The sequence below is a fragment of the Eumetopias jubatus genome, unplaced genomic scaffold, assembly GCF_037043125.1.
Source record: "Eumetopias jubatus isolate StellerSeaLion01/CBP00866 unplaced genomic scaffold, mEumJub1_p1.0 scaffold_8, whole genome shotgun sequence".
NCBI lineage: Eukaryota > Metazoa > Chordata > Mammalia > Carnivora > Otariidae > Eumetopias > Eumetopias jubatus.
Window position 1 is genome coordinate 106,312,336 of NW_028274814.1, and position 27,635 is coordinate 106,339,970.

Consider the following 27,635-nt stretch of genomic DNA (forward strand, 5'->3'; position numbering starts at 1 on the left):
CCTTTTAAATTTTGTGATCATTTACTGAGTGACAGGCATTTGCATTCCAAATGAATGCACAGAATTGTTAATAGGTACTTGTTTTTCTTCTTAAATAGACAGAAACAACAGGGTGGCTCTTGTGTTCATTTTAGTTTTATAGTGTTTTTCAAGTTTTAATGCTGTCAGAGGAGTTTTATTTAGGAACAGGGAACATTTTCCTCTGAGTCACTTGGGATAAATTGTCTGTTGGCCTAGTAGGAAAACATAATGGTTGAAATTGCGCTCATTCGTGTGAAGTGAGAATTCCAGATAATTTACCCCCAAATATTTAAACATTTTGAGGCTATTGAGAGTAAGAAGAACCAGTTATTATTGTTAGTTATTTTAATGTCAGCGGTAGCTGTTTTGATCAGTGGTGAAAAAAATTAGTAAAAGGATCCTTAGTCAGTCTTCTCTTTAGTTAAAAATGATACATAGAATGGTATTTGGTAAATGCTTGTCCTGTGGATGATTATGGCACTGATGATAAGAATCATAGTGGCCAGTGTCTTAAACAGTGCCAGATATATATTGAACACTATAGAAGTTGAATAAGACATATTTCTGCCGTATAAGAGCTCAGATTCCCTCGCCTCTTTGTGTGTAGATGTGACTATATGATTTGGTTTTGGCCAGTGGGATGTAAGTAGAAGAGGTGTGTGTAACATGATAGGCATCATTTTCTTTCCTCTTTCCTGCTGGCTGGACGGTAGATGTGATGGTGGGACCAAGATGGCCCAAAAGCAGATGCCACAAATATAGCAGAGCGATGAGATAGGAGTCTGTCTGGGTCCTGTACTGTCAGGGACTGGTCATTTCTGGCACTGGATTGTATATGATGCAGATGGAATGAAATCCCATCTTGTTTATGCCACTGTTATTTTGGAATTTCCATTTATTTTTGCTGAACTTAATCCTATGCTAAAATCTAATGAGACAAATGTAGTCATTGGTCAGGAAGCCGGGTAGGCTAAGTGAATTGAATAATGGATGAAACGACCATCTGTTAGGAATAGCTGGGGTATAGTTAAGGCAGGAGTCCAGGGTTATCTATCTTTATGTGGACACGAGATGCTAGATAGGAATCCAGGAAGACTGACTCAGAAAACCTTAAAGAAAACAGTATTGGAAAGAGTACTACAGTTGGCTTTACAAAGCCTGTTATCATGCAGCCAGTATTGCTGCTTACTCTTAGGTGAGCCCTCTCAAACTATGAGAGGTACTTTTGATTGTTACAAAGATAAAATGGAACATGTGTGGTGAATTGCTTTGTAAACCATGTTCTGGGTAATTAGCACATTGAACAGGTACAACTTATAGGATGAAATCATGATGCAAATTTAAATTGTGCTTCCTGCTATCCATTTAAACTGTATTCAGAAGGTAAAGTTTATTCCCTGTTTTTAATGAAAATTCTAGCAAAATTCTAGCAAAATACAAATCAAAAGAAATATTTTCCTAACTCAGAGAACTTGCTAGAAGTTTTCTAGGTTCGCTGGTACTAGAAAGCCTTATAATTCCTTTAAATTGCAATTATAGTCTCATTTGGGAAAGAAATCTTTTTTTTTAAATAAAGTTTTATTTTCCAAAATGTACAGTTGGTAGGAACTGTTTATGCATCTTCCCCAGCAGCTGGGGGCATCTCCACCCATGGCGTTTCTGGTGTAAATGACTTGAGCTCTGTGCTTTGAAGCCAGTTTAATAAGTCCTTTCCTAAGGAGCTCCTGAAGGGCTGCCCTGGCCGGGGAACCTCGAATCTTCAGTCTCTGAGACAGCAGCTGGAGTTACAAGCTTAGAGTTGGGGAACTTCCTTATAGAGTTTGTCCTATGTCGCTTTGTCAAACAAGACAAACCAGGTTATTGAGCTTGTCCTGAACTTTGCCTTTGGACCACTTCGTTTTGGCCTCGCCACCACATTTGTTCACTGGGTCTTTGTCTTTTTTGGCTGACTTTTAGGCGTCTTTCTTCTCTTTGTCATCCTTGGGTAGCACGGGGAAGCTGGGAGAGCAGCGGCCACCCTTGTAGCCTCGCCAAGATGTTGGACCAAAAAAAGGGTTGGGAAGTTAATCTTTGTCTCTGGTAGACATTGTACAAGGGAGTCTGTGTTCTGGAAGGGTAGATGTGATGGGCTTTCATTCATTGAACAAATATTTATTGAACACCTACTAGCAGGCATGGTTCTAGGCTGGAGAGTATAGCAAATAACAAGACAGAAGCTCCTGCTTCTTGGAGCATCCTTCTACTGGCTACTACTTTCTTCCTTGCTAATTTTTTCTCCATTTACTAGCTGCTATCATAGACTCTTCTGAGGTACGAGGACAGTATAAAGTGTCCGCAGGAAAGTTCTTTTTTTGGGTTGTGGATTTCACACTGGCTTTGCACACTTCGGATCCAGCAGATTCTCAGAGATGACTCATTTTCATTGGTCTTCGGTGTGTCTCTGAATCCATCAGAGCCTTCCCTGCTGGGGTCCTCTGACCACAGCTCCCCTGGACTGTTTTGTTTTTCCCTTGGGCTGACACTTTCCCATCAGCCCTTGCTTTCTGGGGATCTATATCATAGTCTCTCTCTATTGGTGACCCTGCCTGGTGGTCTTCTTATTAAGGGTTCAGAATGGCTCCAAGTTGGCTCTTTTGCCATATCCATTGCTAATCCACATCTTTGCCCATCTTTGATATCCTTTTAGAAAGGCAAACTGTCCAGTGCTTCCCAGCATTTTCCTGTGTGGCAGCAGGCCCCCTGATATTTCTTAGACTGGGGACACTAGGAAATTGTGGCTTCCAACTCCGGGGCAATATAATAAGCTTTCAAAGCGCCCTTGAGGTTCCTTTCCATTGAAGGGAAAGAGGTGGCACTCACTCCTGTTTTCCTCAGTCTGTCTGTTACCTGACACTTTTGTACCTACTGAATCAGCAAGGGGTCAAATACTTCTGTGATGCCTCCTTGGAAATTTGCATTTTGGTTTATACCTCCCTGTGTATCTGATATTTGTCATCTGAGGCCTGAACTGAAACTCTTATTTTAATATCCAGTTACACATACTCTTCAAATGTAAAAGTTGTTTATTTGTATTCTCTCTCAGGAGGGCTTTCGTAGGGGTAGCATTGCTGCTTTTGAATTTCAGTGCTTGACTAAATTACTTCATCTTGGCCCAGATGTGTGAAAAAATGGGAACTTTTTATTACTCTATTAACTGATCTGGCCTCCTAAGCTTCCTGGATAGTAGGGAAGGGACTGCTACAAAGTCAAGCAGAAGAAGCAGTGCAAAAGAATTAAATTGTATCTTTAGGTAAAATGGGGAGGCTCTCCGGGTTTTCTTCCTGTGTGCTCTCCTTCAAGAGGTCATGTGAGTGTATGTGGGGAGAAAGTGGGACATGGGGGAGAAGGGGAGGTGGGGTCTTTAGGTCTGCATGAAGCCCTTGGAATTCTCATCTGTTCCTGTGGCTGCTATTAATGGGATCAGGGCAAGTGATTACTGAGATGCCGGTAGTTTTGTCTTTCTCAGGACAAATCTTTTTATTTGGATCCCAGTACTCTCCTTTCAGTCTGCATGTATTTCTTAACATTTATATTTCCCCTCCGAGGATGCAGAAAATTCTGGGTTCACTGCCTCCCTTGTGGAGGCCTTCATGAATCTAGTATGGCCAAAGGTGGTTGTTAATGTCCCACCTTTTGGCTTGGATCTTCGGGCATGTCTCCTCATTCTTGCAGAGTGGTTGCTACCCTTGGGACTGTCAGGTCCATGTTCTGAGCAAAGAGCGTGGGGGAGGCGAAGCATAGAAAGGGGCACATCTGCCAGGTCTTTAAAACTGTTTTTATTTATAGAGGTAACGTGAACTTTTACAGAACTCCCACCGGCAAACCTACTTACTTCTTGTGTCAAAAAGCACCACGTAGTGACCCTTCTCTGCAATGTGGCTGGGAGCAGGGGGGCAGATGAAGGTTGGGGCTGACACCAAGTCTCAGCTCAGATGGTTATTTTCCCATCTGAAACTCAATTCTGAAAGTGTCCTCTACTGTATATCTGAAAAAAATCATGTTTTAGGCTAATGAAACTAATAATTTAACTTTCTAAAGAAGGAAGTTCATACGTATTTGAGGGGGTTCCTGATGCTCATTGGCTTTCCTTTTGTTGTGAAAGACTGTATACAAAAGATATTATAATCTCAGGTTCGGATTGAAGAAATACTCAGAGTATGAATCCTGTTTTATTGTTGGAAGAAAAAAAAAAAAGAATAAGGCACCAGTGAGCATCTTGAAAAACACAATGGGGATTTATTTTGCCTTCTGTTCATGTGTGTGCCCTTTAATTTTTTCATTCTTCAGGCAGAGTTCAGGCAACCCCAAATTAAAGCAGTTCCTGCCATGCGGCCCGGGATGGTTAAATCTTATCTGGTTGTTCTGGAGATGGACAGATAACAGTTGTTGCAGAAACCCTTTTGTAGTATCTGAAAAGACAGCTGTCACGGAGAATGCTGTAACTCCCCCGTGTTACAAGATAAAGTTAAATTATATCAGCTGAGGTCCTTTGCAGGTAGTGATCCCTTTAATAGTATTTGAAATGTGTTGACTGAACAGAAATAGGGTGTCCTAAGTGAAGTTTCATTATCCATGGGAGCTGGTTGTAAATAGCACAGTGTTGTGATGTATGTTTAGTTAATTTCATGTTCTTTTGAAGCTGCTCTTCAGTAGCTTAAAATGCTTATTACCACTAAACATTGTACATTAGCACACAAGAGCCTAGAGAAAACACCACTTACCCTTTGGTAACGGACAAATACATAACAGCGGAAGATAGGAATTAATTATCTTTATGCAGATGTCACATCAGCCTGCAAAAGAATGGGATTATTTATGCTTTGGGAAAAAAATACCATTTTGTTTTTATGAAGATGCAGAACAGACAAATAGCTGCTAAGGAATAAATTATTTGAATTGGTCTTAACTCAGTGGCTTATTCAGAGCATCTAGGAATATAGTACACATTTTTTAACCTCCCTTCCCCCTTTTAAATTCAAGAAGTCCTGCAAAATGCTTCAGCCTTCTGAACTAGAAACTGTGGCAGAATGATTGGTTTCTTTTGTTCTGTTCTTTACATGGGCATTCTGTTTGCTTGTCGGCACTTATTCAAGGTGCTGATCCTAAATTGTAATACTTATTGGCCCTGGCTGTAGAGAAAGCATTATTTGCCCATCTTATTGTGCTACTGAAAGCCTTATGGGATATGTTTAAGGATTCTTAGATAGAGGTTTTTTGTTTGTATTAGAAGTTTCTTCTAGTGATAAAAAGAGCTTTTGTAGCTGTTAGTAAAAGGTACGGGACACTAGAGTTTTGGAATAACTAAGAACTGTATGTGCATTTGTAAAATTCTTTCTCCTCACTTGCTCAATTATTTAGCTGTGATTTGTATCTAGCATTTGTGTTGAAACAACCAACATCATCAACATTTTATCCATCTGTCTAATAAAGTATTTAAACTATATGATTTGAGGTAAGTACATTGCATTTCTATTTCATCTTGAGTTTCTAGGGCTCAGTTAATAGCATTTGGCACCATGTGTGTTTTTGTCTAATGGGTGGTAGTTTGTTGAACAGATATTATGGGACACATCATCTTTCAGCACTTATGTGTGTAATGGGGATATAAAAATGGCCATGGCTTCCAGCTTTGTGAAGGGGAGAGACACGCATGTGCACATGAACAGACACCACATGTCATAGGCAGACTTCTAAAGATGGCTCCCCTGCTTTCCCCTCTCCTGGCTATTCAATCCAACACGAATGTAGGTACTATAGTGAAGGGATTTTGCAGATGTAATTAAAGTCCCAAATCAGTTGACCTTAAGATACGGAGATTATGCAAATGGGCCTGACCCCAAAAGTTGAGCCCTTTAAAAGCAGAGAGTTTCCTTTAACAGTGGCAGAAGATGAAGTCAGAGAATTTCCAAGCCTAACAGACACTCTCCTCACAAGGCCATTGCTGGGTTGAAGATGGAAGGGGCCATGTGAGAAGGAACGCAGAAGGCATCTAGTGGCTCCTTGCTGAGAGCCAGTGAGACCATGGTGATGTCAGTCTCAGAGTGGCAAGAAAACAGGATAATCCAGCAACCTGAATGAGCATGGATGTGAATTCTTGCCTCGAACCTCCAGAGAAGAAGGCAATATAGCCATCACCTTGTTTTCGGTTTTGTATGAGATTCTAAGCAGAGAACCTAGCTGAGTCATGCTGAACTTCTGAAACTACAGAACTGTGAGCTAATAAAGTTGTCTTGTTGTAGGCCTCTACATTTGGGGTAATTTATTTTATAAAAATAGAAAATGAGGGGCGCCTGGGTGGCTCAGTCGTTAAGCGTCTGCCTTTGGCTCAGGTCATGACCCCAGGGTCCTGGGATCGAGCCCCGCATCGGGCTCCCTGCTCTGCAGGAAGCCTGCTTCTCCCTCTCCCACTCCCCCTGCTGTGTTCCCTCTCTCACTGTGTCTCTCTCTGTCAAAAAAATAAATAAAATCTTAAAAAAAAAAAAATAGAAAACGAACACACACATGCAGATAGACTGGGTGGTCATTTCTCTATGCCAGGAGATGTTAGAGACCCTTCTTCATCAATTCCAGTTTAAGGACCTACTTTCTCCCCCTCCCTCCAAAAAAGAGTTGGATAACCTTAACGGAATTTTAGGTTTACCATTAATACCCTAATTGTACACATGAGAAAATAGAAGTCCAGAAGAGTTAAGACTTTGTCCAGGGTTTTGGCGTGAGGTAATGGCAGGGCTGGGATAGGAGCCTGTATCCTGATTCAGGTTTCAGCGTTTTTTCCATGTATCTCTCGGTGGTGCATAAGGAGTTTTAGCTTTACATTGGAACCAAAGTGTAAAGCTAAATAATGGCAATTTCTCTGTGATAATGCCAAATGTCAGGAAGGAAAGGAGTAGGAAAGAAAGGTAATTTCAAGAGAGCATTATTATTTTTTATCTAAAGGTTCTAAAGCATGGAATACAGTGTGGTGTGCATTACTGGTTTGTTAGCCAGTATAAAATCTTGACACTTTCTAAGTTGACCCATGGCTGAATTCTTGCAATGATTCTGCTGTTGTTTGCAGTATTATTATAATAGGTTATTTCTTTTTAACTTTAGACACATCTAGCACTTTCTTTTGGGCATCCTTAGTGATAGCAACTATTTGACCCCCCCCTTTTTTAAACATATAAACCTGGCACATAGTTTGTGCTTAAACATACTTCATTTTTTAAAATGTTATTTTTAGAGGTAGGTAAGTGATATGATGAAAAGTATAGCTTCTTATTTTATTTGAACCTAAGAAATAGGATGCCCCAGTGAATTCCACTCTTTGCGGATTTCATAGTAATTCCGTGTAGAGCCTCTGTGGTGTTGGCCTGGAGTGAGTTGGATGCGGAGGAGGTGGAGTGTAGCTTCTCTATTTTCATATCTTCCTTTCCTGCCCAGAGGTCCCGTGTTACCATGGAATCACTCTCATTTCTCTTGAGTGTGCCGAACTTTTTTTTTTTTAAATTGAGACCTATAGGACATACAACACTGGAAGTTTAAGGTGTACAACATACTGATTTGATGTATTTACACTGCAATATGATTTCTGTTGTAGCATTAGCTGACACCTCCATCATGCTACATAATTATCATTTCTTCTAATGCTGGGAACAATTAAGATCGGCCAAACTCTTTCATCTTGGACTTGGTTCAACTTTAGAAACTATTATTCATTCATTTGTATTCACATAACAAGAAAACAAAATCCTTGTCCTTCTTGACTTACATTCCAGTGAGAGAGACCTCAGACAACAAACCTTTTTTTGTTTTGTTTTTTGGCTTATGACAATCTACCTGCTTGGCTTCTCACATGTGAGTCTAAAAATGTGGATACAGCTCCACCTTGTAGCCCTGATGCTTTCTTTGTGCAGTAGTTGAACTCCTGAATTTGAGGCCCAGCCTCAGCACAAAGATTCCAGTGTCTCCATGCCTTTTGGTCCCGGGTGGGCTCCATTTCTCTTGATCTCCCGCAGCCTTACTTGTTGTGCCTCTTGGAGCAGATATAAGCAGAATCAAGTCTAGTGCCTCGGGGGAAAGAGGATTAAGATTGTGATAACAGATCAAAGCCATTTATTTTAAAGCAGTTTTTAAAAGATGGACAAAGGGAATGGTTCTCACAGAAAAACATACAGTAGCCAATTCAGATGTTTGTGTGATGGCACAAAGGACACTTCGTTTTTTTCATCCCTTTAATTGTATTTAGTTCAAATTATGAAGTTCCTCCTAAGTTTTCTATCATTGAGCTCTAAAAGTTAAACAAAGAATGACTGATGTTATGTACTTCCTATAATGCTGACCAATCAGGCAGGCTAATGTTGGAAACTAGCATGTGTGATTTGACATGAAGGGGTGAGATGGACCTTGACATCTTTTCCTTATGTTTTTGAGTGGTGACCTGAAACAACATTGGGTTTACCATTTCTTTCTTTTTTGTTTAGATTTATTTATTTATTTGAGAGAGAGAGCGCCTGCGCATGTCCGTGTGGGGGGGGAGGGGCAGTGGGAAAGAATCTCAAGCAGAGCCCCCATTGAATGGGGGAGGGGGGCTCAGTCTCACAACCCTGAGATCATGACCTGACCGGAAATGAAGAGTCGAGGCTTAACTGACTGAGCCACCCAGGCACTGTAGGGTTTATCATTTCTTAAAGGAGTTAAAAAATCTTGGCATTCTTCATTCTCCTCACCTACCACTGCCAGAGAATAGAGATTGTATCAGAGATAATCATAAAGTTAATTATTTAGTAATAATAGCTGATATATAGAGATTTTTTTAACCTAAGGCTAAGTGCTTGGTATGAATTAGCTCATTTCTTTCACACAACAATCCTGTGAGATAATTATAGCTAGCGTCAGTCCTGTGAGATAATAATAACTATCATCAATCCTGTCTTCGAGTGCATCCTTGTTTCCAACACCTCACAAAGGGCTTCGTAAGTATTTTTTTCTAGTTCCTCAGCACAGCCTTCTGAGATGTTATCCTACCAGCATATAATCTCTACGAGGGCAGTGACTTTGTTTTCTTCTTCTAAGTTAAATCCTAGGATAGTAGCTATTATAGCACCTGGTATGAGCTTAGTAAACAGTAGATAATGAATGAACAAATTCCAAGTTCTTCCATGAGGAGACTGTTAAAAAGAAGTTAAATAACTTGCTCAAGGTCAAGTGGTGAAGGTGGAATTTACACCAATGCATGTGTGACTTAAGACCCTGTAATTTCTTCTTCTTCTTCTTTTTAATTTTAAGTTTTTATTTAAATTTCAGTTAACATACTTTATACTATTAGTTTCAGGTTTATTATTATTAGAATTTAGTGATTCATTACTTACATAACACCCCGTGCTCATCACAACTATTACCCTCCTTAATACCCATCACCTGTTTAACTCATCCCCCCCCACAACCCTCAGTTTGTTCTCTGTAGTTAAGAATCAGTTTCATGGTTTGCCTCCCTTTTCCCCCCCATGTTCATTTGTTTTGTTTTTCAAATTCCACATATGAGTGAAATCATACGGTATTTGTCTTCCTCTGACTGACTGACTTTGCTTAGCGTAATACTCTCTAGCTCTATCCACGTTATTGCAAATGGCAAGATTTCATTCTTTTTGGGGGGTGAGTAATATTTCATTATATATATGTATATATATGTATATGTATATATATATATACATACACACACACACACATGCCTGTATACCACATCTTCTTTATCCTTTCATCACTTGATAGACATTTGGGCTCTTTCCATAATTTGGCTATTATTGATAATGCTGCTATAAACATCAGGTGCATATATCCCTTCAAATCAATATTTTTGTATCCTTTGGGTAAATACCTAGTAGTACAATTGCTGGGTCTTAGGGTAGTGCTATTTTTTTTAAATAATTTTTTAAAGGATTTTGTTTATTTGAGACAGAGAGATACAGAGAAAGAGAGAGCATGAGTAGGGGGAGAGGCAGAGGGAGAGGGAGAAGCGGACTCCCCACTGAGCCAGGAGCCTGATGTGGGACTCGATTCCAGGATGCTGGGATCATGACCTGAGCTGAAGGCAGACGCTTAACCATCTGAGCCACCCAGGCTCCCCAGGGTAGTGCTATTTTTAACTTTTTGAGGAACCTCCATACTGTTTTCCAGAGTGGCTGCACCAGTTTGTATTCCCACCAACAGTGTAAGAGGGTTCCCTTTTCTCTGCATCCTTGTCAACATCTGTTGTTTCGTGTGTTGTTAATTTTAGCCATTCTGACTGGTGTGAGGTAATAGCTCATTATAGTTTTGATTTGTATTTCCCTGATGATGACTGATGTTGAGCATCTTTTCATGTGTATGTTAGCCAGAGCCTGTAATTTCTACCTATGAGCTATAAGAATTATGGTTTTTGTTAACAAATTTCTGCAGTAATGTTAAAATTAGAGGCTGAATGGTGTATAATTCTAGGTTTCTGAAATAATAAGTATAAAGTTATTTTGGAAACTGTTCAAAAGTTATTTTGAAACTGTTGTAAATCATTTCTTAGTGGAAAAGCTATAGGTTAGAGTGGCTAATCTTGAAATCATGCCTAATATGAGTATTATTTATATGAAAATATGAATGTACACAAATATACATATGAATGTATAAATATATTCATATACATGAATATATATGGATACATATGAATATATTAAATTCTATGACACATTGAATACCATTTTTAGTCCTTTTAAAGAAGGAAAAATTGAAAGTATGGTTTTAGCAAGTTTGCCAGTGTTTACTATTTTATAAAATATAATACATAATTAAAATATGAATTTCCATAATTTATTGACACTGGCTCCTACTATTACTATTTTGTAGTGCTTTTCTCTTTTCCCTTTTACACAGAGTATCTGGAATTATGAACAAGTATGTTGTATAGAGTTGGATATGTGTTTTTGATCCTTACATATTTAGGGTGTTTCTAGGGATAGGTTTGTGTTAAAAGGGGTGAACAGAATTCCATGCTATTTCAAAAAGGATTGCACCAATTTTCATTGTCTCCAGAGTGTTTTGAATATGTGCTTTATTCCAACCAATATTATTGGCTATTAATTTTCCAAAATTACTGTAGTTTTTACAGGAGTAAAAGGGCATTCCATTTTAATTTGCAGTCTGGTTTTGTTTTGTTTTGTTTTGTTTTTGGTAAAATTAAACATTTTTACAGAAGAATTATTAACTAGATACACTCCCCCATAGACTCAAATTTCTTCATTTATTGGCAGGTTTCGTTTTGTGTTCTCGCTAGTTGATTACAAGAATCTCATGGCTGAGATTATCCTGAGTTAATAATATGCTGTTTATATTCTGGTGAGCATAAAATTGGGAGCAGCTAGCCACTCTTTTGGTATACTGGTTTAAAGAATTCATAAAAACCAACCACTACATCCCGCAAATTTATTTTGAATTAGGACTGTGTGACTCTGTAATATCAACATATACCTTAGTAGAAATTAGACAACATCTAGGATTTAGAACTTTAAAGAAAATAAATACTACAATACGGTTCTGCTTTAAATAGGAGCAATGAACCTTATGAATAATAATCTAAGACTTTGGGGGGTTGTATTAGCAATACATTGAGACACATCTCCTCTGTCTTCTCTTTATTCCTACTCTAGCTGTGCTGGGAGGTGATGTAACTGGCTTTGAAATCTCCCACATCAGGTGTTACTGTCTTGCTGTCATTAGGCGCCAGGCTCCAGTCACCTACATCAATTGTGCTTGCCGTCCTTGAGGGCTGCTACGCTGAGAGTTTCTCTCTTTGGGTCTTTTCATCATCTTTTTGAACGAGCACTGCTCTCTTAAGCCAGCAGAATAGAGGCATACACCTTGGTGACCTCCTGGTTTTTCATTTCTAGTAAAGAAGCATTTGGGCAATACCAGATATGGAGTTGGTCCTGTCAGCTGCTTATCTTGTCTACTCCTCGCTGTTTCCCTCCTACACCCAGGAGCCAAGTAACTCTATAGATTAACTGTGTAAAGTTTATTTATTTATTTTTAAATGTACAGGGAGGAAATCATTTGTTGTTGCAGTCTTTTGTTTTGTTTTGTTTTGTTTTGTTTTTTAAAGATTTATTTATTTGAGGGGGGAAAGAAAGAAAGCACATGTGTAGGCTGGAATGGCAGGGAGGGTCAGAGGAAGTCCTAGGTGGGACTCCAGGCTGAGTGCAGAGCCCCATGAGGGGCTTGATCTCAGGACCCTGAGATCCTGACCTGAGCGGAAACCCAGTCGGTTGGTTAGCTGACTGTGCCATCCAGGATACATATGAATCCTTGTATGTATACATATGAATCTTTGTATGTATACATATGAATCCTTGCTGCAGTCTTGATACTATTATGCCAGTTTGCTTGCTGAAAACAAAACAGCTTTTTTTTTTGAACGAAGGAAGAAGTTTTGTAAAAACAAGAATGACCACATGTAAACATCCTTTTGATGATTTCTCATATGTGGCTTTACTGTGTGGAGGGCTGAAGTTGAAAAGTAAATACAGTGTTATAATAAGGGTTTATAACTACTTTTTCATATTAGGCAGTGTTTTATATATTGTGTGGCTTAATAATTTTGACTGGAGAGATCTGACTAGCAAAATAGTTATTCATTTCTGTTTGCTGAATCAAGAAGGATCTATAAAAAAAGAAAATTTCAAAAGCGCGTTTCTTTCAAAGAAGGTAGGAAAACTTTACACATAACTTCTGAAAATTTAGGTCTCTTTTGTGAAATAGCCATAGGCATACTAAAATCTCCGGGAGACCCAGTTGATTAATGTGTAAAGCTGTTTAAATTTTCAAAGATCTTCTAAAATGCATTTCTAGTTTTTTGATGCAAAAGTTAATTGATTTCAAATGTCAGCCGATGTCTTATGGTGATGAAAGTTGTTGGCCCTCCTAGGGAAATACAGGTAAAAATAAATTGTACTATGTTAATTAGAAAAGCTCTATGGAGTTAGAGCCGTCACTGAGCAGATTCTCTAGAGTCTGAGTAGGTCATATTTTGCCATGTATTGGGACGTTCTGGGATCCTAGTTACATCTATGAAGGAACAAATGGGGATGTCACCAGAATCAGGAGATTGAGATTTATGCCTGGGAATCAACCTATCTAGAAGGTACCCCAAAGGAATGACATTTGCTCATACTTCCATTATTCTGCTTTTTGTTTATCAGAAATAAGTTGAGAGAAGATGGAGAAATTAAGGCATTTCTTAGAGAATAATAATCAAGAGTAATTGCATTGTTTTAAATGCACTCTGTTTTCGAGAAACAAATATTCCATTATTGATTTTTCTCACGAGTACTTTAATTCACTGTGTTAAGAAAACAACAAAAGAACTCAGGGGGTGTCAGGCTTAACAATTTTTATTATAAGAAGTAGATAGTTCTTACTTAACATAATAGGCTCTGCTAATTTATTGATAGAATAAAACTTTCCAAATTAAATGTTTAGATTATACTTATTTATTTATTTATTGGGGGAGGAGGGGCAGAGAGAGAATCTTAAGCAGACTCCACACCCAGTGGGGAGCCTGACGCGGGGCTTGATCTGACCACTCTGAGATCATGACCTGAGCCGAAATCAAGAGTCAGACACTTAACTGACTGAGCCACCCAGGCGCCCCTAGATTATACTTTTAAAGAAGTACTGCAGTTGAGTCAGTTCATGCAATAGTGTATCATTTTGGAATGTGAAAAAGCACTCCTGAATATACATGGCCTGGAAATTGGGTTTTCTGATACTTAATATCAAAGTCCAGGACAACTGCACTCATGTCCTTTTCAACAGGTGTGTTTGAGGATATGTTAAATGAGCTACAGAAAGCATCTCCAACAAAGGTGTCATATGAGGCATAATTCTCTTCCAAGTACGATCCATGAGCAGCTTTCACAAGTGAAAGCTTCCTCGAAATGGAGTTCACAGTCGAAGTTCATCGGTCTGCTCTTTTTTTTTTTAAAGATTTTATTTATTTATTCATGAGAGACAGAGGGAGAGAGAGGGAGAGAGAGAGAAAGAAGCAGAGGGAGAAGCAGGCTCCCGCTGAGCAGGGAGCCCGATGTGGGACTCGATCCCAGGACCCCGGGATCATGACCTGAGCCGAAGGCAGACGCTTAACCATCTGAGCCACCCAGGCGCCCCATCGGTCTGCTCTTGTACTTGGAATGCCTGCCAACATTCCAACTTGCAGTCACTTTGAGTGAAAAATTCTTCAGATTCCTTGGTGGTATAGACAAATATCTTTAAATTCTGTTTGCTGGGCACCTTATTACAGAGGAAGCACTGGGCAGGTGAGCTGAACTGCTCAGTGTGTTTTTCCTTTGTCCTTTTAAGGTACTGAGCAGGAGTTGACTGTGGTTGTCTTGTTGCTTGTGCTTCTCCAGCATCAGTCCCCCTTCTCTTCTCCTTACAGTATATGGAATTTCATTTGGGAAACCTTTTCTCCTATATTCTCAGTCTGTAACTAATACTGGTCAAATGAGACCAATTATTGGATTTTTTGTTATTATTGTTGTTGGAATTATTGGAAAGGAGACCAACATTTTACCCCCCGCCCCAGAATTTCTTAGCTAGGAGTAATAAGCAAGATGGCCTGCTGTTGGTGGGAACTCTCATCATTCCTGAGACAAAGGCCAAGTTTGGGCTGGAAATACAGAATCCTGACAGCCTAGTCTGAATACATCATGAGTTATATGAGGCAATACATTCTTCTTTTTTGTGTAAACCAGTTTGAGTTGGCTTCTGTCATTTGTAACTTTAATGGACCTGATTGACATACTTTTAATGCTTTAAGATTGCATCTACCTTCATCCTCAAAGCTAACTTTTGTGTATGTATCATTGCTTTCTTTGGTCAGTTTAATTTTTTAATTTTTCTTAAAAAATAGGTTTTTTTTTTTTTACTCAATTAAAAAGTAAATACTAAATGTAAAGTGGTAAAATAGAGCAGACAGACCTCTATTACAAAACTTTTATATCTGTGCTCACAAGTGAGGTTAGGCAGCCCTTGTCTAGTTTGGGAGTCAAGGTTACAGTAGCTCATGAAATGAGTAGCGGGATCATGCAGTATATACTTTATGTTTCTTACAATTTTATGTGTCAGTTATACCCCAGTAGAACTGAAATCTTAAAAAAAATGAGTTGAGAGAGCATTTCCTCTTTTTCTATTCTGTGAAAGAATTTGTGTATAATTAGAGTTATGTGTCCTTTGAATGTATGGTGACATTATCTATAAAACTATCTAGTCATAGGCCATTATTTCCTTGTATTTTCTTTGGGTTTGTTTTGTTTTTCCCACTTCTTAGGTTAGATGCTTAGTATATTCTCTTTATTAATAAAAGCATGTAAAGTTTGAAAAAAAATGAATAACCCTAACCCCCCAATACCGCTCCCATACATATAATGGTTTATAATTTTCCCAAGTAGGAACGTCAGGACTTTGAGGGATATGAAATACTTCCAAGGACAGAAAAGTCCTTGATTAGCAGAGTAGCCAGGTTACTAGAGTCCGTTTCAGAGAATTGAGGGGGGGAAAGCATGCATTTATTTTCTTTACAAAAGAGGAGGTTGGGTGTGCTTGGGAGTAATTTTCCTGCCAGTAAAGCTGCATGAGGATTTCACCTTACTGATGTGGCTTCGTGGCTTTGGCAGGTATTACTGCTTCCAGGTTTGGTCACAGCATGGGACAAAGGAATATACAGACCTCCTTCCTGCCTTTGAATAATTAGCGTCAGCGTAGTATCCTGAACAGTGATAGGATATAAACAAAGTAAGCAGATAGAGAACCTGGGGAGATTTGGCTTTGGGGAGCTTTTTAGCAATAATCATCAGCTCTGTTGAATGTGGGGGCATTTGTGGATTTTGACAGCATTTTCCTTGGGCTCCGCAGCATTTACCCTTTTTGTTTTTTGTTTTGTTTTGTTTTTGAAAGGAATCTACCACATAGTGGAAGTGACGGTCCTGCTGGTTGTATACACAGATGGGTACCTACCAATCCAGATATCACACTGCTACCGGAGCATTCACCCAAATGGCTCTAACTGAGCCCTTTGCCTCCAGGGCCTTTTTCTCTCTGTGAAGAAAATTCGAATCAGTGCACTAGTGGTGATTATAAAAATACTGCAATTTTTAAAAGTACTTTAAACCTCTCGTCTTTTTTAGTCCAGTTTCTTTTCCTAAAATAAAACCCTGATTTCCAGGGGTACAAAGAAAATACAGGACAAACCCCAAATATTCTCAGTTTGGGCATGGCTTACATAGGTACCTACCTAGCTTAACTTTATTTAATGTAGTTATGTTTCTGTAAAGTTGAAAATGAGTGAATCCTATTTTCAACATAGTTTGAAGAGCTTGCAGTTTAATCCACTGGGACTCTGTTAATGAGGAAGCAAACGAGAACCTCTTCCAGTGATCTTTGGGACATGCTTAGTGAAGTATTCCTTTATCATTTGTCATGATGTGCTTTGTTCATTTGGTTCTAAGTGGAAATAAATATTGTTTCATTTGTGTAATTGCTTTCTCTTGCAATCTGCTCAGGAATAAAGTTTCTTTAAAATATAACATATGATTAAGTGAACTTGAATGTTTACAGAGTTTTCCATATAAATGGCTTTACCTTCTTTATAGCAACTTCGAGGGGCCAGCAGTTCATTAGTTTCTCATTGGTCAGTTTATTGAAAAGCAGTCTGAGGCTATGTACAGGTTAGGAATTGTACTTAATGTTTAAGAATCCAACTTGTTTAGTGCTTATTATCACAATTCCTGCAGCTATGAGGTTGCTCTCAAAAACATGAGAATATTTATTAGTGATTTGTCGATCCACTCTTTGGCATCAGGTAGATAAGTCTTTTGCTGTCTTTTGGGAACATCTCAAAATCACATGCAAATGCAATGCAAAATGCACAGTCTTGCAAAGGGTGCAGGAATCCATGAAGTGAGTGCAAGTGGCTCAGTAAGATCTGAGTTAGCACATAAACCTGTAGACAAATGGGGTATGACAGGACTGGATCAGGCAATTATCACCATGATAATGACAAGAGAGACCCTTCAAAAGAGTATGATTGAAATATCAAAGGATTAGGTGAGACTCTTAGGAAGATCAAAATTCTTGACTATTTTGGCAGAAATAGTGTTTGAAGATTTTACTGCAATGTGAAGGCTTGTATGATGTCGTTATCACATCACTTTAATAATACAAATTTTACATTATTTTATACTTACAAAAGAATATAGGTAAAATATAATTATGTAAGTACTTCTGCCAAATTCCATACTTCTGCTTTCACCAAGAAAAAACCATCTAGAATTTTGTGTTTATTATTCCACTGTTTTTTTAAAAGTAGTTTTACCATGTATTTATTTACATTTGTCTGGTTTTGAACTTTGTTGACCTCTATAAAGGCTTTTGTCATTTCCTTTTAAAAACCTCAATGTAATGTTTAAAAATTCATTCTTGTTGTGATATGTAGCTCTATCGTATTTATACTGCTGTATACTATTCCACAATATTCCTGACCTCAGCAAGATCTGATATGGATCCATGGGCAATTTATACTGCTGTATACTATTCTACAACATTATTGACCTTACCAAGATCTGATATGGATCCATGGGCATTCTTATATATTGGGAGTGTGAGTGTAACTTGGTATAAAACTTCGAAAAAGAGTTTGGCATTAACTTATGTAGCTGTTTATACAGTTTCCTTCCTAGGCATAGATCCTAAATCTAGAATGATAGATTTGAATTATTAATTTTATGAAATTATCTATGACAGAGTTTATTTTATAGAAGTATAGACATATAGAAGGTTGGATGTGTGAAAGTAAAGCTATGGAGTAATTATTTTCCATTCAAACAGCAATGTAAACTCAAAGCATGTTATCCTTCATAGTAAGAATAGGTTGGAACAATAATAAAAACCCTGAAGATACCATAAAGTAATTTTGGTTACTTTAGTATTATTTGGTGTAAGTATATGTCCAGGAGAGCTTCCCATTTCTTAAACATTTAAGATGAATTTGAAAATCACTATATATGACATCACTCTAGGAGGCAGTGTGGCCATAAGGGAAGAATCCTGGGTTGGGTGTCAAGAATTGGGATCTATAGAATAATGCTTCACCTTTCAAGTCTTATCTGGTCTTAACTTCTGAACATCAGTTTCATCATTGGTAAAATAAGGTTGATGATGTTAGCTTGCTTCCATGGTGGTACATCAATTAAATGAAATAGAAAATGGGAACATTCTTTCCAATTATAAAATGCTGTATAAGCTGAGTGTTTACTATTATTATTATCATCATTGTTGTTTGAAAGAACCCTCTTTAGTAGGCAAATCCAGATTATATCTTTTAAACATTTTTTCAAGAGAATGTGTCTCAGTGCCCTGGTGTATATTAAAACAGCCTTTTGAAAAGAATGCCTTGAGCCCTGCTGAATATCTAAAACTTGTTTTTATTTTGTTACATAAAATGACCAAGAGCTGTTCTAAGAATTTAAAGTAACTTTTCCCCCTTCAAATGGCTTGCCTAAAATTTATCTTAAAGGAGAGATAAGATTCTAATTGTAAATTTTGAATACTTCCTTTGCTCTTTATGGAAAAATTCCCAAGAATGATACAAAAGCACTTTTATGTGAAGAGGATAAAATGTAACATTGAGGTCTTGATCCCATGTGTGGGTAGCTATCTGATGTGATTACTATGTAAGCACTGAGTTCTAGCTTGAGTACTGACAAAATTCCAGTACTTGATTGATATATTATAAACTTTGTTAATAATCATTTGAAAATCTTGCTTTGTGAAAGGCTGGAAATGTAAAAAGTTAAAAAAAAAAGTAATGGACAATTATTCCAATGTCTGGTAACATATAGAAGCCGTGCCCTTTTTTAGATGACAGCTCAAAAGCTAGTTTGTAAATTGTCAATAATTTATAAATATCAACTCAAGTTTATGCTTAGATGAATTAATGCCTATAGATTAGAAACCTGGGAGTTAATATATAAAGTGATTTGGATAAATGTGATTGTGTTTAAACCTTTGAAATTCTTCTAAGCTAAACGCAAACAGAATTATCTGAAAAGATTTTGGGTTACCTCAATAACCTAAGTTTTAGAGAAGTGTATTTAAAATAACTATCTGATGAATAGTGATGCCACTGGATTATTTCCTGTATTTTTTCCTTTCCTCATTCTAATTTCTTCATTATTCAAGTCACACTATTACTTTGTCCAAAGTCAGGTCTCAGGATTAGGAAAGACAAACTAACCAAGTAAACTTGGGAAGTGACAATATGAAGAAAATAACTGGGTTGCTTTCTAATTCTTACTTTAAAATGTGTAGTCAGCATTCCTGAGGAGCTCTCATTTAGTTGAATCTCCCCCAAGATATTTGTGGCATCTTCCTAGCAAGATTTCTGATCATTATTTGGCCATACCTGTCTATTTACAACCAGTGTGAAACAGCAACAACAAACCCCAAAAAACCAAAAACACCAAACCGAACAAAACCAAATGTGTACATATGCTCAGATTTTCATTCAATGACTCTATTTTCTTAGCTTTGGGAGAATATTAAATCATCTACTAAAACTGTTCCTTCCTGGGTATTAGCTCGTACTGTGGCTAAGCCTTCTTAGAGAGCCTTCAGTGGCAAATCAGGAGTTAGAAGCTAAGCATTCACCTATAGAAAGGGACCTCCTGGCTTGAGGATGCAGTAAGTGAACAGTAAGGAGCAAGGGTTTTGTCTCGAGCAGATGAGTTCAGTTTTTATCCTTCCCACTCAGCAGCACTGTGATCTTAATCAGGTTTGTTAACTTCTCTGAGTTTCCATTTTCTTACCTCTTACAGAGCGGAGTGTATTTTTCGTTGTACTGAATGTGAAAGGAGATACTGATATAATGTGCATAATTATCTCTCTGCCCGGCATGGCATGTTGCTTGGTAACGGTTAATGGTTTGTTGTTAAAATGAGGCGCAAGCCTGATCAGGTAGGAACAGTTGCAGGGCAGTGAGGATTGGGATGAGTACAGTGTTGCTTGAAATGGAGATGGCTCAACAGCGAGACACATGCCATCCAAGCTGTGGCCTCAGAGATTCCAAGAACTGTTAGCTTGAATTCCTCTCCTACATATGGCGGAATTCCCTGTGACCTTCCTGTCTTTAGGGATTCATAGAAAACTCACATTTCCCTAGGCACTGCCAACTCTAATTTCTGCTTTTGCCGAGTTCTGGATGGATCTCTTTTACACAGTGTGTCGGCTTGTGACGTCTCTTTTCCACACCCTGGGAACCTGCTTGGCTAAAGTGACCTCATTATTTATCAGAGCCCCACTGATGTTAGTGTTGGGTACACAGACGTTGATGCGGGTTTGATGTAAGCCAGGGGTTTGCGATACAATACAGCAACAACTTAAAGTGGACCCTTGGAAATCTCAGCCTTAAAAATCCCCTCCGTTCTTATTGCTCTGGGGAATGTTCATCGATGGCTTCTTTCTGTCTCTACTCTGGTTCCAGCCTTCTGCCACATTGCTGGGCATCTTTTCTCTCCTGTTTACCTCACTTGTCCCCATTCTCTCAAATGCTTATGCAGTACTGTAGAGCTATGGGAGCGTTTTGTCCCAGAGCATCTTGGTCTTTACCACATACATAACACCAGCCTCACCCCCTGTGTCTCTTCCTGAGAGGAATGCTCTGGTTACTTAACCTCTTTTCCCCTTGCCTGTCAATCAAGGCATTATTTCCTTTGATAAGTCTTGAGAGATTGAATGTAAGGATGAAGAAGAGGGAATCCCAATGAGCCCACCAGGATTTCTAGACCAGGGAGCTAGAAGAGTATTGCCTGCAATGCGCATGGGGTAATTGGTGAAGGAAATGGACATGGTGATATAGGGAACATTACCTGAATATTGAGGAACCCTTTGCCATGTTTGGTACTTTTGTCAGGATCGTTTTAGAAGAATTATCTTTATAAGAAGTAAGCTAACAAATGCAACTGTGGAAGGGCAGAGAGCCGGAAAACCCATTCCCTGTTATTTTCGTTTCCTCTGAGGAGGAGGAAATGAAGTACAGGAACTAAGTTGAAACAAATATAGCTAGTGGTCAGTCACTGGGCAGATGTTTGTCCATTCTTCCGGGCTTAGGGAAGGATCATCACAGGGGGAGGCACTGAATCAACACCATCTTCTTTCTTAAGGACATTTAGTTGATGAAAAACAGGAAATTGGGAGAGACACAGTAACTTAGTTCGTTGGGATTCTTCCCAGGAATGGGAGAGTGCAGACATAGATAAGGGTACTCAGTTGTTAGGATGTTCCAGAAAGCCTACAGTGGGAAGTGTGCAGCCCAGGAGGGGGCCAGCTAAAATTTGAAGCATACTCAGCCTTGTGATGTGGGAAATAGGTAGAAGGCTGGAACATTTTCAGCATCAGCACTGAAAGCCCAGACACAGAGAAACTTCTAAGGCTTTATGATCCAAAGTGGCAAGAGGCTTTGAACTCTTAAGCTGTCGGAGAGTTCTAGTCTGGCAGAGCCAGGGCCAGGACCTGAAGCTGGCTTGCCTTGGCTTACGCTGCTAGTATGCGTCCTATGGAAGTCTCACCCCAAAAATCCTTTTGTAGTGACAGCTGAGCGATATGGATGCACACTGAGTTCTTGAATATATTTGTGTTTTCAATTAAAAATCTTGTTGGTGATCTATTCCCTCTTTTGTAAATGCTCCTTTTTAACAAATAGATTCTTCCTTTTCTCTAATTCTTTTCGTTTTTTGACGAATACTTTTTGCACCCCAGTGAGCTGACCAGGATGACAAGATGGTGGTCAGTACGATGACAGGGCACCTAATTTAGGGAGCTAATGATCTTTCTGGGGGAAGGAGAAAAGTTAAAAATATCTAACATACTGACACAGACTAATTTTAATACACATTTATTGAATGCATGATTAAATACTGTGATACAGAAAGGTGTTATGAGTATATGGGTAAAGTGTGGCCTTTCAACAAAGAGGTGTCCTTGAGTGTTTACACCTCTTGAAAAAAATCTTTTCACTGATGTTTCACTGGGGTTTTGTGAGAGAACAGAGGTAAATATGTGTTTTCACTCTGCTGTCTTTAACAGACAGCTTCCATTAAAAAAATGTAGTTACTCATTTGTTTTGCTGCCTTCACATATTGATGTAAAGAATTGCGCTAATAATTTCCCTGTAACTAAATGAATATTGCACCTGAGAATAAAACCAACATAGGTACAGGGTGATATATTAATACACTGCTAGAGTCTATTTGCAAGTAGTTTATTTTTGTACTTGTTTCATCATTGGACTGTGGTTTTCTTTTTTTAAGCTGTATTTGTCAGGATTATGCTAGCATCATAAAATCATTTGGGGAGCTTTTATGTTCTCGGAAACATTTTATATGACACAAGCATCTGTCCCTTGGGTTTGTATGACTGTATCTTCGTAACGATATTGGCCTGGCTCTCTTTACGAGGTATTTCATTGACAGCTTTTTATTGCTTTGTGGCTATTGATCTGTTCAGTTTTATTTTTCTTCTTTAATGAATAATTTTTTTTTCCTGGAAAGTAAATTATATCTCTGTGTCTTTTAAATTTATTAGGATAAAGTGGTGCATGGTGTTTTCTTATAACTTGAAAAATCTTGGCATGTTTTTGTGTCTCCTCCTTACTGAGTTCTTTTATCTGTCTGTCTGTCTTTAATAGACTTGAGCTAAGTATAAGACATTTTTTCAAATTCTCAAAGTGTTGTCCTGAAACCACAGGTGTCTAAACCACTGGGGTACTAGTTTAAAGCGACAGTCCTGGACATCATCCTCTGCAGCTGAGTCAGTATGTTTTTAATAATTTCCCCAAGTAATCTGTAGGTGCAGTAAATTTTGAGAATTACTGATTTAGAGGGTTCTATCTTTAATATACTTTTATTTCATAACGCATGCTCTTGGATGTGTTAATCAGTTCTTTCATTTTTTTTCTGTCTTATAATCAATTTCTGACTTGATCTTTATATCTTTGTTTTTTTTCTTGTTATATTTCTAACTTACGTAATTGAATGCTTACTTAACTTTTGCTACCTTATAGTGCTTAGAAATGAAAGCATTTTGTTAGAAATTTGCCTCTCATTACTACTTGCAACAAAGCATACGTGTTAATTTTATCATTTTCTCATGTTCTCTATTTCTACTTTCAACTTATTTTTATCATTTGATAAAGTAATATTTAACTTGCAAGTTCTTTTTTTCACATTGAAAATTTACCGTTGGGGCGCCTGGGTGGCTTAGTCGTTGGGCATCTGCCTTCGGCTTAGGTCGTGGTCCCAGGATCCTGGGATCGAGCCCCGCATCGGGCTCCCTGCTCCGCGGGAAGCCTCTTCTCCCTCTCCCACTCCCCCTTTTTGTGTTCCCTCTCTCGTTGTGTCTCTCTCTGTCAAATAAATAAATAAAAGATTTATTAAAAAAAAAAGAAAATTTATCGTTTCGGTTTGTTGTGATAAAAGAAAGGCTTCCTTTTAAAAATAGTGCTGGAGGATTTGTTTTCAGAATACTCCTTAACAATGAAAGGTGTACCTTTCATGGAGGGTAGAACTTAACATACATTCCTTAAAGTAACCCTATCAATCGTAATATTCAAATTCTCTGAATATCCATTTCTTTTGCCTGTTTAAATGGACAAAAAGTGAGAGCTTTATTTCCTACCCTGCTAGGTTTCTACATTCTCTGTTATTGTATGTATTTAGTTCTTTATTTTTTGTTACATGAAACCTCCCTAGTTTGCAGATTTTCTGCTTACAGTTTAAGGGTAACACCAACACCACAGATTTTAGTATGCTCAGATGTCATATGTGGGTATTCTTTTGACAGTCCTTACCTTTGTTCATAGAATAGATTTTATATATGTGTGTCTGCCTTACTCCTCCCTTTATCGTGTACACTAAGGGCCCCTCTGTATTCTGTGTGCCTGTGTGTATCTTTACTTGCCTCTTATCTTTTCATTCTAAGACACTGTCTTGGAATACTCGTTTTTAAGTGATTTCAGAGGAATGCGTTTCTTTGGTTCCTTTTTGGTTCTCCCTTAAGTTCTTACAGAACCATAAACATATTTTCCTATTCATTATTGATATAAGAAAAGATATATTGATATCCTCTTTTAAAACTGACAGCATTTACTCAGTTTTACTTCCTTTTACCATTCTTCTCCCTCCATTTCTTTTGGCATATTATTATTGTTTTTATGTTTTCATACATTTATATTCTTTAGAATTACTTGTGCCTTTTGCATTCCCTTTTATGGCAACATTTATAGTAGCTATTTTTTTAAAAATTTTTCTATTGGCTTTGTATGTGTCTGAATGCTGCCCTTGCATACAAGTATGGAAGGACCCTAGCCTATTGCTGTTCTCTGTTTTCAGTCACAAATGAACAACTTGTGAGAGTCTGTTATTCTTGAGTTGAAATATTGTGTCCTTGACTTCTGGGAAAATTTGAAGCCAGTCTGATATCTTCCTCCTGTGTAGTTTTTACATTTTTCTGTCTTGATGCTTTTAGGATTTTTTAAAAAAAATTCTTACACTTCAAAGATGATCTAGGATGTAGCTAGACTTTGGTCAATTTTCAATACTTTGCCTGTTACTGAGTGTTACCTTATTCCTTCAGCTTTTCATCAGCCTGGGGAAGTTTCTTCCCCACAAATGTTTGATATTTTCTCCCTTGTCATCTTTTTTGTCCCTTTTAAGGTCACGTGTAGATGGGTTTCTATTCTTTCTATTCCATATCTTGCTTTTCCTTCTTCATCTGATTCTTTTTTTTTCTTTTCCTTGGAATGGAAGAAGTTTGTTTTCTGCTGATTGATTCTGCTGTTTATTTTGTCTTCCTGAGGATTTAAATTCTGCTAAACTGTTTCCTGAAAGAAACCCGGCTACCTTTAAATCCTGCCCCTTCCTCAGCTCGTCTTGCAAAATCTCATGCTGCTCTCTCAGATCTCCTGTGTCATAGAGGCCATGTTTTCTCAAGTTGTAGTAAGGATACAAAGGTGAGGTTAAGAATTGGTTTCCTGAAATCTTTAAGTAAGTTTTCTTCATGTTTTCTATGTTTCAAAGTGTGTGTGTGTGTGTGTGTGTGTGTGTGTGTGTGTGTGTGTGTGTTTATTTATTTATTCTGCTAAGTCCTCTTCCCAAAAGGAGAGGTCTGTTCAGAACTGGAGTTTATCCTGCAGTCTTACAGGATTACCCGGAGGCTCCTTCTCTTAGAACTCGTGCTGGAGAGCTAGTTGGTAAAAATCAACACTGTCCGTGGAAGGTTCTAGAAGTTAGGCAGAGAGGATGATGGAGCTGTACAAAGTCCAGCAGAGGAGTTTTGTGTCTGCTATCTTCCCTCTGCCATTTAGTGTATCTGTAGGGAGAGAATTCACACTTGGGTCTGTGTTTTTGCTTTGATCTCAGAGCCAGGTTTGTACTATGGCTGTGTCCAACCCCCTTTTTGGTACTTCAGCTTGCAGTAGAAGGAAAGGACCCTAGCACACTTGTTTTTTTTTTTTTCCCCCATGTTGCAAGGGTTTTGTGACTATGGGGCCTTCTAACACAGCTGCTCTGAGTTATGCTAAATAGTGTGTGCCCAATATCCCATGGCCTGTCCACACTTCCAGCTCCTAACTCTGCAGATTAAGATCTGTTAGTGGAATTCTGCCAAACATGGTTTGTTTACTTCCCACAACACTGGGTAGGTTTCTGGAGGTGTGGCTGGTTTTTTGAGGCCCTGAATGTCTTTTTAATTAGGTTCCATATGCAACATATCCAGGATAAATTCCTCAACATTTCTGGCATCTTGAGAGGGATGCTTCCTTAGTTTATAGTGTTGATGCAGGATTTTCTGCAGTTGTATATTTATTGGTCATTGGAGTTGAGGTTCTGAGAGTCTATATATAGTTTTTTGTCTAGGATCCGAACCAGTTGAGAGAGAGTAAGGCATCAATGGAGATCATATTGCTGAATTACCAATAACGCTGTTTTGAATGTGGCATAGAGTGTGACAATTGGGAGGGCTGATACTTTTTTCCAGACAAGTCTTCCATACCCAGCCACGGGCGGTGTGGGCCCTCAGAGACCTCTTCTCCAAGGGCGGAGTCTGCCTAGCTGCCGTGTGGCCTAGAGAGCATATAAAAATATACAGTCTCACAGGTAGGTAGATCCCAAAGAGTGCCAAGGCGGGACTGAGACACCATGTCCAGCTCAATTCGCAGCTCACCATTCATCAGGTGTCTCCTTTTCTCCAGGGCCAGTTGAGGGGCACTGGAGTTTGGCAGGGTTGCTATAATAGCCAGCGGTGTGAGATGTAGAGGTTTAAGTGCAGCTACCAAACAATTATGACGGTGACCTAGAATCTGCATGTGTTCAAGCCATCACTTTCCTTCCATGTTTTCTGGAGCATAAGTGTGAGAAGTGATGTAAGAACATTTATTTTCGTGGCTGAGTTTTGTTTTCTTTTAATATAGTTGTATCAAAATCTGAAGAACCAGGATGACTATAGGCTGACTTTTTATTGAAAATTATGTGTTACCCTAAGTCTAAAATTCTGCTAGAGTTTAATTTTGTGTGTGGATGTGAATCCCATTAGAATTTAAGTGTTTTTGAGTAATTTATTATTGTACTCTTAATAAAATGCATAACTGCAAGTCAAATTGTGACTTTTACTTGAGTTTGCCTAGGAAATAATAAACCTTCCAGTCTGTGAAATTTATTCCTTTTAATATGATATGACTGTAGTAAATGGTTAGGCAATTAAATTCCTTAAACATATGCATTTGATGAATTGATTTGCTTCTAGTAGCTCTTGGCTCATTGTTTATAAGGGTATCTGAAAGATTTAGGGTTTCAGATTTTCAGATACATTTTACTCTATTACAGAATGTTAGAACGGAACGCTTTATTTTAGTTCAGCAGGATTTTCCCATCTGTTTGAGGGTTCAATAATGTTCTTCCATAGAGTCTAGCCTACAAAAGAGGATGTGTTAATCCTCAGAGCAACGTAAATAAACACAACCACTGACCTCTAAAATAGCCTAGTTGAGCTTTCCCTTGAGGTGATTTTATCTTTATATATATATTTATATTTATATAAATATTTATATATATAACATATATATTATATATTATATATAATTATAAATAATTATATATAATATATATAAATAATATATATTATATATATTATATAAATAAGATTTATATATGTTTATATTTATATAAGAAAAGCCGGGGGGAGGCTGATTTGCCCTAAGCACTTAATCTGAATGAGTCCATCTCTCTTTAATCACTGTGCTTTAGATATAACCTTTTTGATTATTTAAAATTACCCTTATTAATTTGTTGTCTTGTGTAGTATCTGCCTGCCTATCAAAACATAATTGTCCCAGAGCCAGTAACTTAAATGTTTTGTTCACCAAAGTATTCCTAAATGGGTGCACAGTAAAGAGTTGTTGCAAGAAAGTGAATTTGCCTAGAGCACTTTACCCGTAGGGCAGAGGATCAGAAATTCATGGCCTGCCA

At 38.1% G+C, this 27,635-nt stretch overlaps 1 protein-coding gene and 1 pseudogene across 1 annotated transcript in view; one reads left to right on the forward strand and one right to left on the reverse strand.

The window, feature by feature from the left end:
- Positions 1-27,635, forward strand: part of TMTC2 (transmembrane O-mannosyltransferase targeting cadherins 2) — a 390,535-nt gene that overhangs the window by 41,826 nt on the left and 321,074 nt on the right. The window lies entirely within an intron of this gene.
- Positions 1,634-26,476, reverse strand: LOC114210970 (small ribosomal subunit protein eS25 pseudogene; annotated as a pseudogene).